Source organism: Podarcis filfolensis (genome assembly GCF_964270895.1).
Source record: "Podarcis filfolensis genome assembly, chromosome: 12".
In the NCBI taxonomy this organism is placed as follows: Eukaryota; Metazoa; Chordata; class Lepidosauria; order Squamata; family Lacertidae; genus Podarcis; species Podarcis filfolensis.
The window spans coordinates 43085470-43098206 of NC_139614.1; positions in this window are offsets into that span (position 1 = coordinate 43085470).

The following is a 12737-nucleotide window of genomic DNA, read 5'->3' on the forward strand; positions in this document are numbered from 1 at the left end:
CCTTATGTGGATCAATAGGAATGGGGTTGGGGAGTTTTTCTGAAGAACACGGTTACTTCCTGGGAGACAAGGAGCTGTCTAGGTGGCACAGATCAATTCCCAGAGTTCTGTTATCTTATTGCACGCCTCTACCTATGGGCCTGGGACGCGGGTGGCGCTGTGGGTTAAACCACTGAGCCTAGGACTTGCTGATCAGAAGGTCGGCAGTTCGAATCCCCGCGACGGTGTGAGCTCCCGTTGCTCAGTCCCTGCTCCTGCCCACCTAGCAGTTCGAAAGCACGTCAAAATGCAAGTAGATAAATAGGTACCACTCTGGTGGGAAGGTAAACGGTGTTTCCATGCGCTGCTCTGGTTCACCAGAAGCGGCTTAGTCATGCTGGCCACATGACCCAGAAGCTGGACGCCGGCTCCCTCGGACAATAAAGCGAGATGAGCGCTGCAACCCCAGAGTTGGCCATGACTGGACCTAACAGTCAGGGGTCCCTTTACCTTTACCTTTATCTATGGTCCTCACTTTTCCCCTGAGAAACGATCTTGTGACGGATCGGTGAATATGACAGGTTCAGATTCTCTCCTTTTTTCTCTTTCCCCCCACCAATCTTAAATTCACTTCTCCACATTTCCAAAAAGGTTCTCGTGAAAATCCAGCTGTGTTTCTCAGCATTCATCTGAATAGGCACATTTGTCTATGCTGTTTTCACTAATTTATATTCATTCAACATGCATATTTTGCCCTAGTCAATGCGGCAGGCGAAATCTCCGAAAGTGCTGGAGAGGATGGGACTTAGGCAGCTGTAGGTAGGCGGAGACTTTCAGTCTCGGCAACTGATTTCATGGAGTAGGGCCCACAGAGAATGAGCTGCTGTGCTCATGGGGCCTGACTGACGCTCAGCCAAGTCTGTGGAGATCGTGTTTTTGCTAATAAAGAGTTAACTGTGATTTACTGTCCGGCGCACTCTGTGACAGCACCCTACATTTAAAACACGTTCATTCAATACACATTTAATAATAGTAATAATAATAACAACAATAATAACAATAATTATTATTTATTATTTGTACCCCGCCCATCTGGCTGGGTTTCCCCAGCCACTCTGGGCGGCTTCCAACAAAGATTAAAAATACATTAAAACGTCACACATTAAAAACTTCCCTAAACAGGCCTGCCTTCAGATGTCTTCTGAATGTCAGGTAGTTGTTTATCTCTTTGACGTCTGATGGGAGGGCGTTCCACAGGGTGGGTGCCACTACTGAGAAGGCCCTCTGCCTGGTTCCCTGTAGCTTTGCTTCTCGCAATGAGGGAACCGCCAGAAGGCCCTCGGCGCTGGACCTCAGCGTCTGGGGAGAACGATGGGGTGGAGACGCTCCTTCAGATATACTAGACCGAGGCCGTTTAGGGCTTTAAAGGTCAACACCAACACTTTGAATTGTGCTTGAAAAAGCAGATAAGTTCCCCCGAAGAATGCTGGGAACTGTAGGTTCCCACTCTCAGAACCAGAATTCCCAGTGCATCTAGCAAACTACAGTTCCTAGAACTGTTCGGGAGAAAGCGATGTTTTAAGTGTGCATTGGGTGGGCTTTAAATGTACATAGTAAATCTGTGCAAGCGAGCTTCCTGTGATTCTGTCCTGCTGTTGAAGAGTCTTCAGGGAGCCGCAGGAATCAGTAACTGTGCAACATATGAATGGAGAATGCTTCTCCATTTGCACAGATGCCAACGGAAAAGACTGGTCATATCCCTTGCCCCCAAAAGAGTAAATAATTAACCTTCTTCTCTTCGTGCAAAGCCATCTCATGTGAAGCCAATGGACTGTAGACAACACTGCACAGTGTACAAGGACTTCTCTGATATTCCACAGTCTTTGAAGTTTTGCTTCTTCTCCCCCCCCCCCCCCGGAGGTTTGTTTTGCTGCTCTCTGCTGCCCTCATGTGTTGTTTTGCCCTCAGAGCAGCTTGCCACAAACACGTTTTCATAGAATCATAGAATTGTAGAATGGGAAGGGGCCACGAAGGTCAGCTAAAAATCTTTTGCCCATTGCGGGTTTCAAACCTACGGCCCTGAGATTAAAAGTCTCATGCTCTACCAACTAAGCTTTCCCAATAGTTGTTTATTTCATTTATATCCTACGCTTCCTCCCAAAGGAGCCTGGGGTGGAAAAAAACCAAAAGTGATAAAACAATAGCGTGTGTGTAAACATTGGAAAACAATTGCAAACTTAAAAAAAATACCAATACAAAAAGATGTAAAATAATCACCTACACTCACAGTGGATAATTACAAGGTTGCTAGAAACACTATCTTTTAGTCACCAAATGCCTGAGTTAACAGGATTTCAACTGTTTTGCTAGATAGTAAGCAGGAGCTAACTGAATTCCCAGAGGAGCTGGTTGCAAATTGCAATAAGGTTTCTTTTTGCAGGATTCTGGATATTTGTTATATATGTTTGGAGTCAGATGCGGAGCCATGCCAGGAAGTGCCCAGTTTCCAATATGGGAGCATGTAGGCCTTTCCTTATTGTTTCCATTTTTACGAGAAGAGTTGTGGTTTCTGTGCCTCTTGAGGGCAGGGAAGATGACCGTGTAAAGCGAAAACCATTCGGAATAAAATGCAGGTGAATTTATTTAGATTTTGTACAATGTTCCTACTATTCTTAAAAGATGGAGAAGCGTCTCCCAGGCTGGAATCTGACTGGCTTGCAAAATAAGCTAGTTTAGACCGCCGCCACCCCAAAATCAGAAAGAGCTGCTCATTTTCTAAGCCATAGGAAGCTAGGTAAAGGTAAAGGGACCCCTGACCATTAGGTCCAGTCGTGGCCAACTCTGGGGTTGCGGTGCTTATCTCGCTTTATTGGCTGAGGGAGCTAGCGTACAGCTTCCGGGTCATGCGGCCAGCATGACTAAGCCGCTTCTGGAGAAACAGAGCAGCGCACGGAAACGCTGTTTACCTTCCCACCGGAGCGGTTCCTATTTATCTACTTGCACTGGCATGCTTTTGAACTGCTAGGTTGGCAGGAGCTGGGACTGAGCAACGGGAGCTCACCCCATCGCAGGGATTTGAACCACCAACCTTCTGATCAGCGAGTCCTAGGCTCTGTGGTTTAACCCACAGCGCCACCCGCCTCTCTCCATAGGAAGTTAGCTTGTACCAAATCAGACCTCTGGCCTGGATTTTGTTGTAAAGTAGGAGTGGGGGACTTTTCCTTAAGCCCAAGGACTGCATTTCCTTGTGGACATGGTGTATGCACCAACCTCACCAAAGCCTCAACCTACACCCCTCCTGATAACCAATAGTGGCTCACCAGCTGGAAAGCTTGTGTAGATGCCTCCAGACCAAAACGCTGTCCGCTGCTGCTTGTGAGGATCCTTGCCCCCAAAGCATTCTGGGAGCTGTTGTCTGCTAAGGGTGCTAAGAGTTGTTAAAATACCCCTATTCCTCTCCCAGAGCTATAATTCCCAGAGTTCCCTGGGAAGAGGGATTGATTGTTAAACCACTCTGCAAAGTGTAGCTCTGTGGGTCTCCTAGCAAATCTCAGCATCCTAAAAAAACAAAAACCCCACAACTCCCAGAATCTTTTGGGGGGGGCATGACTGTTTAAAGTGACATCATAGCAGTTTAAAGGTAAGGTTTCAAGCCAGTCACAACCTTTCAGCTACACCTACCTCACAAGGTCGTCGTGAAAATAAATAGTGCTATCAAATAAGGGCAGGGCAAAATTTAATAAACTAAATTTACATGCCCCACTGTGCATGCCTGAGCTCCTCCTCTTCCACTCCTCCCCAAGAAGGGAATTGCAGCTAGGTAGTGCAATGTACAATGGTACCTCGGTTTTTGAATGTAATTCGTTCCGGAAGACCGTTCGAGTTCCAAAACATTCGAAAACTCAGTATGGAAGCCTCAATACAGAAAACTCAGTACGGGAAACTTAATACAGAAGCCACGTGGCATGTTCAACTTCTGAGGCAAGTTTGAAAACCGAAGCATTTACTTTCGCGTTTACAGCATTCAAAAACCAAAATGTTTGTCAACGGAGATGTTCAAAAGCCGAGGTACCACTGTACTCCGTAGTCGTTTTTGCTTGTCACTGGTAAAACCAGTGAGAGGTTATTTACAATAACCTCCTATACCCGTTCAAACATATTATACTAGCAACCCTGCCAGCATTTGATGCAGCTGGGAAATGTGGCAATAAAGAAAAGCAAACATTAATATTAATTCAACAGGAAAAAAACAGCTAGGGCCTATTTATTTTGCACATCTAGCATCTCGATCGTTGCAAGAAAATATGCTTTTAATATAAAGTTGGCAAACCAAATGGCGGGTTAATATAGCTGTGCAATCTACTTATTTAAAGCCCTTTTATTCATATTTACAACTTAATACGCATGATTCTGTTTAATGGAAATTTATGGGCAGCCCAGCATGCTGCAGTTATGTGGGACAGATTGAAATCAATGAGAGTCGCAGGAGGAGAGGCTGGCGAGGTTTGGAATCTCAAACTGGCAAAGGAGGGAGCTTTTAAAAAACACATTATCTCAGTAAGATACCACACTGTGAACTACTTCCGGCATGTATGCTCATCCCTGGACTGCCAGCACCCAGTCAACAGCTTGAAGAGATCAACAAGATCCCACCAGTACCCAAGCTAAGATGCAAAATTGGACCATACCTGCACATACCAACACACACCTGTCCCGAGCCTCTTTTGTCCCAATGAGGTCTTCAAGGATGTACAGTGGTACCTCTGGTTACGAACTTAATTCGTTCCAGTGGTCCGTTCTAAAGCTGAAACCGCTCTTATCCTGAGGCGCGCTTTCGCTAATGGCGCCTCCTGCTGCATGCGTGCCTCTGGCGCACGATTTCCGTTCGCATCCTGGGGCAAAGTTCGCAACCAGGAGCAGCTACTTCCCGGTTAGCGGAATTCATAACCCAAAGCGTTCGTAACCAGAGGTACCACTGTACTTCAAAATGTACCACTTCACCGCTCTCCATATTATGCAGCTGAAATGACTGGGAAAGCTTTACCACAATCGCGCATTTGCCAGTAAGCTGCAGGTGAGATTGCTGCAATGCGTTCTATATGGGGCTGCACTTGCAGCTGGCTCAAAAGGTGTTGCTTGTGAGAAATGCAGCGGCTCAACTGCTCACCCGGGAAGAACATCGCCATCATATGCTGCTGTGAAAAGAACTACAGTTGGTTGCCAATTAGCTACCAAGCTAGGTTCAAGGAGCTGGCCTTATACATCTTTGGACCAGGACATCTGACAGATTGACTCACCCCCAGCCAACCACTAAGTTCTGCGGGAGAGGGCCTTTAGTGTGGTGGCATCTACCTTGTGGAACTCCCTCCCACTGCCTATCAAACAGGCACCTTCTCTGTTGCGCGCTAAAGACATTCTACTTTCAACAAAATCTTTATTCCCTTGCTTTTGAATCATTGTTTTTACATCCAACTGAGATCTGTCCATTCCGCATTGGCAAGAAATCGATCTTTTAGTGTAGTGGCACCTTTGGAACTGCCTGCTTATTGATACCAGGCAGGTGCCTTCACTGTACTCTTTTCGGAACCTGCTAAGAACATTTTTGTTTAGACAAAGCCTACCCAGAGATGTAGAATCTTGAGATGCGCTTTAATCTGTTCTTAGTTTATTGCTGAGCTCATTTTTTTTTAAAAAAAAAACAACCTGATAATTTTATTGCCTTATTCTTTTTGTAAACTGCTTGAGGGCTTCTTAAAAAAACAATCAAGTGATTTATAAACTTTATGAAACAAATGAACAAGTTGTAAATTGCTTCAGGACGCCCCATGGGAAGCACTGCATAACTGAAATAATTGTAATTATTTGCCCGCAGAAGCACACGCGCTCCTAGAGACCTGCACCGTCTCTCTTCCTTCCTCCTGCTGAAATTAGGCTTGGTACCAGCGCTCTGTTATATTCAACAAAACTCAGCTGCGATGTGTGCTTGGTTGCAGTGTGGTGTGTGGCCCATGGCAGTTTCTCTAATTTGTAAATCTGCCTGCAGGCCCAGAAAGGTTTGCATACCCTGCTATAATTTGGGGGGGGGGGGGCAAAAGGCTACTTGAGGTTGTGGGTTTTGGGAACAGCCAAGGCTGGAGCAATCACTTTCCCTTTTCTAAAACACAAACACACACATGCTATATCTCAAATAACAGTCCTGGATTCCAAAGCGTGTTAAGCAAAGCAAGGCTAATTTAATTTAAGGAGACAGCGAGGAAAATCTGAACAGCCACTTGGAATCAATAGATGTTGACAGAGTACAGTGTAACCAGAGCAAAGCCCAAGAATATCCCATCTAACCAATGTGAATCCTCGAGTTATTCTTTCTTTCTTAAACAGGATTAAGTTGGCTTATGCTGTCATGGCATTCTGCCTTCCAGGCCTCAGAAAAGGCATTTCTCTCTGGAATCGTGGCTGCACTGAGAGATGCACACTCTGGCCTTGCTACCTAAGCTTGATCAGGATACTGACCCAATTCGCACCTGCTCCCTTTGGAAACGGAGAAGGCAGCGATCCCAGGCTCACAAAGTTGGAAGCAAGCTGCCTTGAACTTCCCAGGGTTGACTTCCCAGTAAACATGCCAATCCGGAGCAAATTCACTTGCCATATGTCTGGGAAAACCAGGACATGTCCTCTTTTGTGGGGCCAATCTGCCCATCTGGGCAGATTTTTACACTTCAAAGGGAATGTCTGGGTTTTAAAGGAAATGTCTGGGGCATGTGGGCATTATGGCAGCCCCATGCACCTGCATGCCTCTTTCCATGGGTTGGGCTGGCAGTAGCTCAAGCTATCCTTTTTTGCTCTACAAGATATGGCAACCCTAGATTACCCAGATGTCTTTCTGGGCAAAGGTAATTTTGTGCTTTTGAACTGCTAGGTTGGCAGAAGCAGGGACCGAGCAACGGGAGCTCACCCCATCGTGGGGATTCGAACCACCAACCTTCTGATCGGCAAGCCTTAGGCTCTGTGGTTTAGACCACAGCGCCACCCAATGGACTGCATGGCTGTTTTGCTACATAAGCTGAGTGGGACATAAGACCCACTGAATTCAGTAGGGGGACTTACCCCCCAGATAAGTGTGCAGCCACAATCTCCTGCTGTGGTCCTGAATTGGACTGCTGGGGCGCATACTGGCAATTTGCATAGGAATAAAAACTTCCATTGGATTCAACCAGAGCTTTCCCCTGCCCCCTGTGCAAATGATTTGGCCCTTAGATCTGGTAGCAAAATAGAAATATCTCCTTGTTTCTTCATATTGATGAGATGTATCGACTAAGAGCCAAAAGGCAAACACCTAATTTCCATCTGTGCTGATGGTGATGCTAAGGATTTTTTTTGGGGGGGGATCAAAATTGCCTTTACTTAAAAGCTATTAACACACTGAGCGTAACACAGACAAAGTGGAGCCCAAATATGGGGGGAGCAGGTAAGCCAGGCCCTACATAATCGGTCACATGACTCGGCGCGCAAACACCATTTGAATGGCAATGTCTATCAACTTGGGGCGGGGCCTCAAATATTTTATGGTGGGGGCAATGACCTCTGACCCCCCAGGAGTTGACTCCTATGCGCAGACAATCTATATACAGTGGTACCTCAGGTTACATACGCTTCAGGTTACATATGCTTCAGGTTACAGACTCCGCTAACCCAGAAATAGTGCTTCAGGTTAAGAACTTTGCTTCAGGATGAGAACAGAAATTGTGCTCCGGTGGTGTGGCAGCAGCAGGAGGCCCCATTAGCTAAAGTGGTGCTTCAGGTTAAGAACGGTTTCAGGTTAAGAACGGACCTCCGGAACGAATTAAGTACTTAACCTGAGGTACCACTGTACAATGTGAACCACCCTGCTCCTGCCTCAGACAATCTCACCTACATGTACATCTAGGTCTGATTTTATATATTTATCTACACATATATATTTATATACATCCACACACATATTTTTCAGATAAACCCAGCTCTTTTGTAAAACCCACACCAACCTTGTGAAGGTTGGTTAGATGGCTTCAAAAAACTTTTGTGGGTTTTTTTCCCTCCTACTGATAGCATAGACACTGGAAAACAAGAAATATAATTTTTTAAAAAACATATATTGATTGCTCTCTGCTTTCTCCCACACCTTGTCCTTACCAGTTAATACCGAAAAATAAAGAAATGACTTGGTTAGGAGAGAATTATATACAAGAAAGCTTGAAAGATTGCAGTACTGTATTTTGCTGTAGCTACCACCCCCATACTGTATATACCAATTATCAGAGATATTGATGAAAAATAAGGGGTTGATTCAACTTTGTCCGAGTGATCTTTTGCCTTCATTCTCCTGCTCTCAGCATCCAGGGATCAATGGCAGTGTATCTCACCAGGAGTTAAAGGAAGAACAATGCCTTAGATAAGAACTTTAGTTAGTTATATACAGTAAAGATCTTCCTGCAAGAAGAAAAAGGGATGGTTTTGGGGGTTGGGTTGAAGATATGAGTGTTGGAATGAATAAAGTTAATGGATGGAGGAAACCATAGATCAAAGGACAACATGCAAACATGACCTCATTAGCGACACTTAACTAAAGTAGAAAATGATTAAAGGAGATCTAATGTCAAAAATGCTGCAGAGGCACATCTGTTTCGTGACTCTCTTTTTTCAGTCCTGAGAAAGTACAACAATAAAGACCAGGGTTGCCTGACCTTCAGGGCTGACCTATCATAGAATCACAGAATTGCAGAGTTGGAAGGGACCCCAAGGTAATCTAGTCCAAACCCCTGGAATGCAGGAATCTCAGTTCGCTCATACATGATAGGTGGCCATTCAGCCTGTGTTTAAACGCCTCCAAGAGAGTCCACAATCTCTCATAGGAGTCTGTTCCACTGCTGAATAGCTCTTACTGTCAGAAAGTTCTTCTTAATGTTTGGTCGAAATCTCCTTTATTGGAACTTGAATCCATTGGTTTCTTAGATCCTGGCCTCCAGAGCAAGAGAAAACAAGCTTGCTCCATCTTCCATTGTCCTTGAGATATCTGAAGATACAAGGTGTGGCCAGAAAGTTCGGTGAATGGTCACAGGAATCGGACAGCGAGAAATATTTGCACATACAATCGGCATTGAAAACCCACAAAATGCTCACAGTTGTGTACGGAGATGAAGCAGTAACTCAAAAGACATTGTATTGAGTGGTTTAAGCGTTTCCGTGAAGGGCGGCAAACCATCGAAGATGGCCCTCAGTCTGGCAGACAGTCGATGAGCAAAATGGCGGCAAGTGTCAACAGAGTTTGTGAATTATTGGTGCAGGATTGGTGTTTGTCCGTCCAAATGGTGACGGAATAATTGCATATTCCACGTGAAATTGTTACTGAGGTTACTGAGTTGTCCCATCCTCCATATTCTCCCGTTCTGGCCCCACCAGATTTCTTTCTTTTTCCAAAATTGAAATCTGCACTGAAAGGGCACAGATTTCCCAACATTTCACACGTCCAAGCTGCTGTTCACAAGGGAACTGAAAGCAGTATGAAAAGAGGAATTCTCCAGAAGTTTCCAACAGTTCTACGAACGTTGTCAACGGTGCATTGTATCAGAGGGGGCCTACATTGAAGGCATGTATGTTTGCATATTTCTTGCAGTCCGATTTCTGTGACCCTTGACCGAACTTTCCGGTCACACCATGTATCTCCTCTCAGTCTCCTCTTTCCCAAGTTAAACATACAGTGGTACCTCGGGTTAAGAACTTAATTCGTTCTGGAGGTCCGTTCTTAACCTGAAACTGTTCTTAACCTGAGGTACCACTTTAGCTAATGGGGCCTCCTGCCGCCGCCGCTGCTGCACAATTTCTGTTCTCATCCTGAAGCAAAGTTCTTAACCTGAGGTACTGTTTCTGGGTTAGTGGAGTCTGTAACCTGAAGCGTCTGTAACCTGAAGCGTCTGTAGCCCGAGGTACCACTGTACTCAGCTCCTTCATCCTTTCTTCATAAGGCTTGGTTTCCAGACCCTTGACCATTTTGGTTGCCCTGCTCTGCACATGTCCCAGCTTGTCTATATCCTCCTTAAATTTTGGTGTCCAGAACTGGACACAGTACTCCAGATGTGGTCCAACCAAGGCAGAATAGAGTGGTACTGTTACTTCCCTTGATCTGGACATTAGACTTCTATTGCTACAGCCTAGAATAGCACTAGATTTTTTTGCTGCTGCTGCTGCTGCAGCAGCATCACACTCACGCTGAGCTTGGGGGTCAACTAAGAAGTCCAGCTTTGCCTGGCACCCTCCAGGTACCAGAGAGAGGACTTCAATCTCCAGATGGGAGTGAGTGAACTTTAAATATATGGTGCAGATGTGGCCTTACCTCTGAGTAGACATAGGAGAATCTCTCCCATCCCTACCTGGAGACATCAAGGATTGAACCTGGGCCCTTCTGACTGCAACACAGATGTTCTACCACAGAGCTACATCACTTCCCCATGTATAGGGCTGCGCAGTCAGGCAGTAGCACTGTGTTTTTTGCATATATATATATATATATATATATATATAGTGCAGAGAAGAGATCCTTGAGCCCTTGCCCCTTCCCATCTACTCCTCCAGCTTCACTTCCAGATGGATCAGAAATAATAATTAGAATTCCCCCCTCCCCATTTACCAATCCAGCCAAGAATCTGACAGAATATCTCCTCAGTAGTCTGTGCCTTTAATAATTAAGCAGCGAGAGGTAGCAGGTCTTCATTAGGAGCGGAGATGAAAGAGAATCCTCTGCTTCAATGGAAGGTAGGAAAGACATGTTGCAGAACATAATGAACCTCATTCTGCACCGGAGTACGTGATATCATTCCCTTCATTTGGGTATCGCGGTGAAGATGAAACAAGAATATTCATGCATTCTGGGCGTGTTAATTCAGAGCTTCAATCCATTGACTGTGGTTAGGGTTATTTCCCCCCCCCAAGTTATAATTATACTGACAAGCTCTTTGCCAGTCTTGAGGTTTCAAGGGGCACATTTCCTACTTGGGAGATGATTTAGAGCAAGACTGACCTACACTGACCTACCAGCTGCCCACTTAAGAGCAGAAGCATCAAGGCCTTCCTGCTTTGCAGTTACGCCAGCCTTTGTTGTTCGGAGGAATCCGTTCTGTGGTTGGCAACCAATCTTATTTTTATTTTATTTTATTTTGCAATAAGCTTTCTGTTTGTTGCGTCAAAGGACACACTTTGCAATCTAATTAAAATAAACTTGGGCAACCGGAGTGTCACCTTCTTTGCAAATCAGAATACATTTTGCTGAACCTCACCTGGGCTGGATCTACGCTGGCCTTTATAACGTTATTAAAAAGATATATTCTTCATGTTGCAAGAAAGGCGATTCTGACTAAACTTTCGGAAAAACTTTCTGGCAGCAAGAGCTGGTCAGCAGTGGAATAGACTTCTTTTTATCTTTATTTTCTCTTTTTCTTTTTCCCTTTTTTCTCTTTTGTTCTTTTTATACATGTGTACTTATCTGAAATATGTATGTATGTATGTATTTGCAATATTTTGCTTATATTTTGTAATAATTATGTTAAATAAATTAATAATAACCAAAAAAAAAAAAAAAATAGACTGCCACGGGAGACTCTCCTTCCTTGGAGGTTTTTAAACAGAGGTTGGGTGGCCATCTGTCAGGGATGCTTTAGCTGAGATCCCTGCATTGCAAGAGGTTGGACTAGATGACCATCGGCGTCCCTTCCAACTCTTAAGATTCTATGATTCTATAAGGCTGCAATCCTATGAACCCAGAAACCAGGGCCGGATTTAGGTTTGATGAGGCCCTAAGCTACTGAAGGTAATGGGGCCCTTTATATGTCCAGCTGTCCTTCGCCAACAACAAATAGTTGCTGTTTTTGTGTTGAATATATGCTATATGGTAATTTATGGACCTAATAGGTATCTAAAGCCATTTGCACATAACAAATAGGAGCCTACACAAAACAAAACACTGTTGCTGTATGAAGGTTTTATTTTATTTGTTTTTTATCTTATATTTTGGAAATTTACATCCAGGGTTTTTTTCCTTTAATTTTTTTTGGGGGCCCCAAGAGAGTGGGGCCCTAAGCTATAGCTTGTTTGTAAAGGGACCCCTGACCATTAGGTCCAGTCACGGCTGACTCTGGGATTGCGGTGCTCATCTCGTTTTATTTGCCGAGGGAGCTGGCGTACAGCTGTGTCATGTGGCCAGCATGACTAAGCCGCTTCTGGCGAACCAGAGCAACACACGGAAGCACCGTTTACCTTCCTGCCAGAGCAGTACCTATTTATCTACTTGCACTTTGACGTGCTTTCGAACTGCTAGGTTGGCAGGAGCTGGGACCGAGCAATGGGAGCTCACCCCGTCACGAGGATTTGAACCGCCGACCTTCTGATCGGCAAGTCCTAGGTTCTGTGGTTTAACCCACAGCGCCACCCGCGTACCTATAGGTTGTTTAGCTTATATGTAAATTTGGCACTGCACCCACCTAGCACAAATGAATCCTGGGAGCTGTACCCCCCCCCAAAAAAAACTACAGTTCCCAGCACCCTGAACAAACTAAAACTTCCAGTTCCCTTTAAAGGGAGGACGGATAGAGCAGCTCCCAGCAAGCGCGGGCAGGACTGAATCGCCAGGCAGCCCCATCGCAAAGCTTCTCGGGGAAGAAGAGCGATACGAGGAGCAGGCAGGGAAGCAGCTTCGCTAGGGAAAGGGGCGGAGCTCCGAGGCCCTCCCTCGT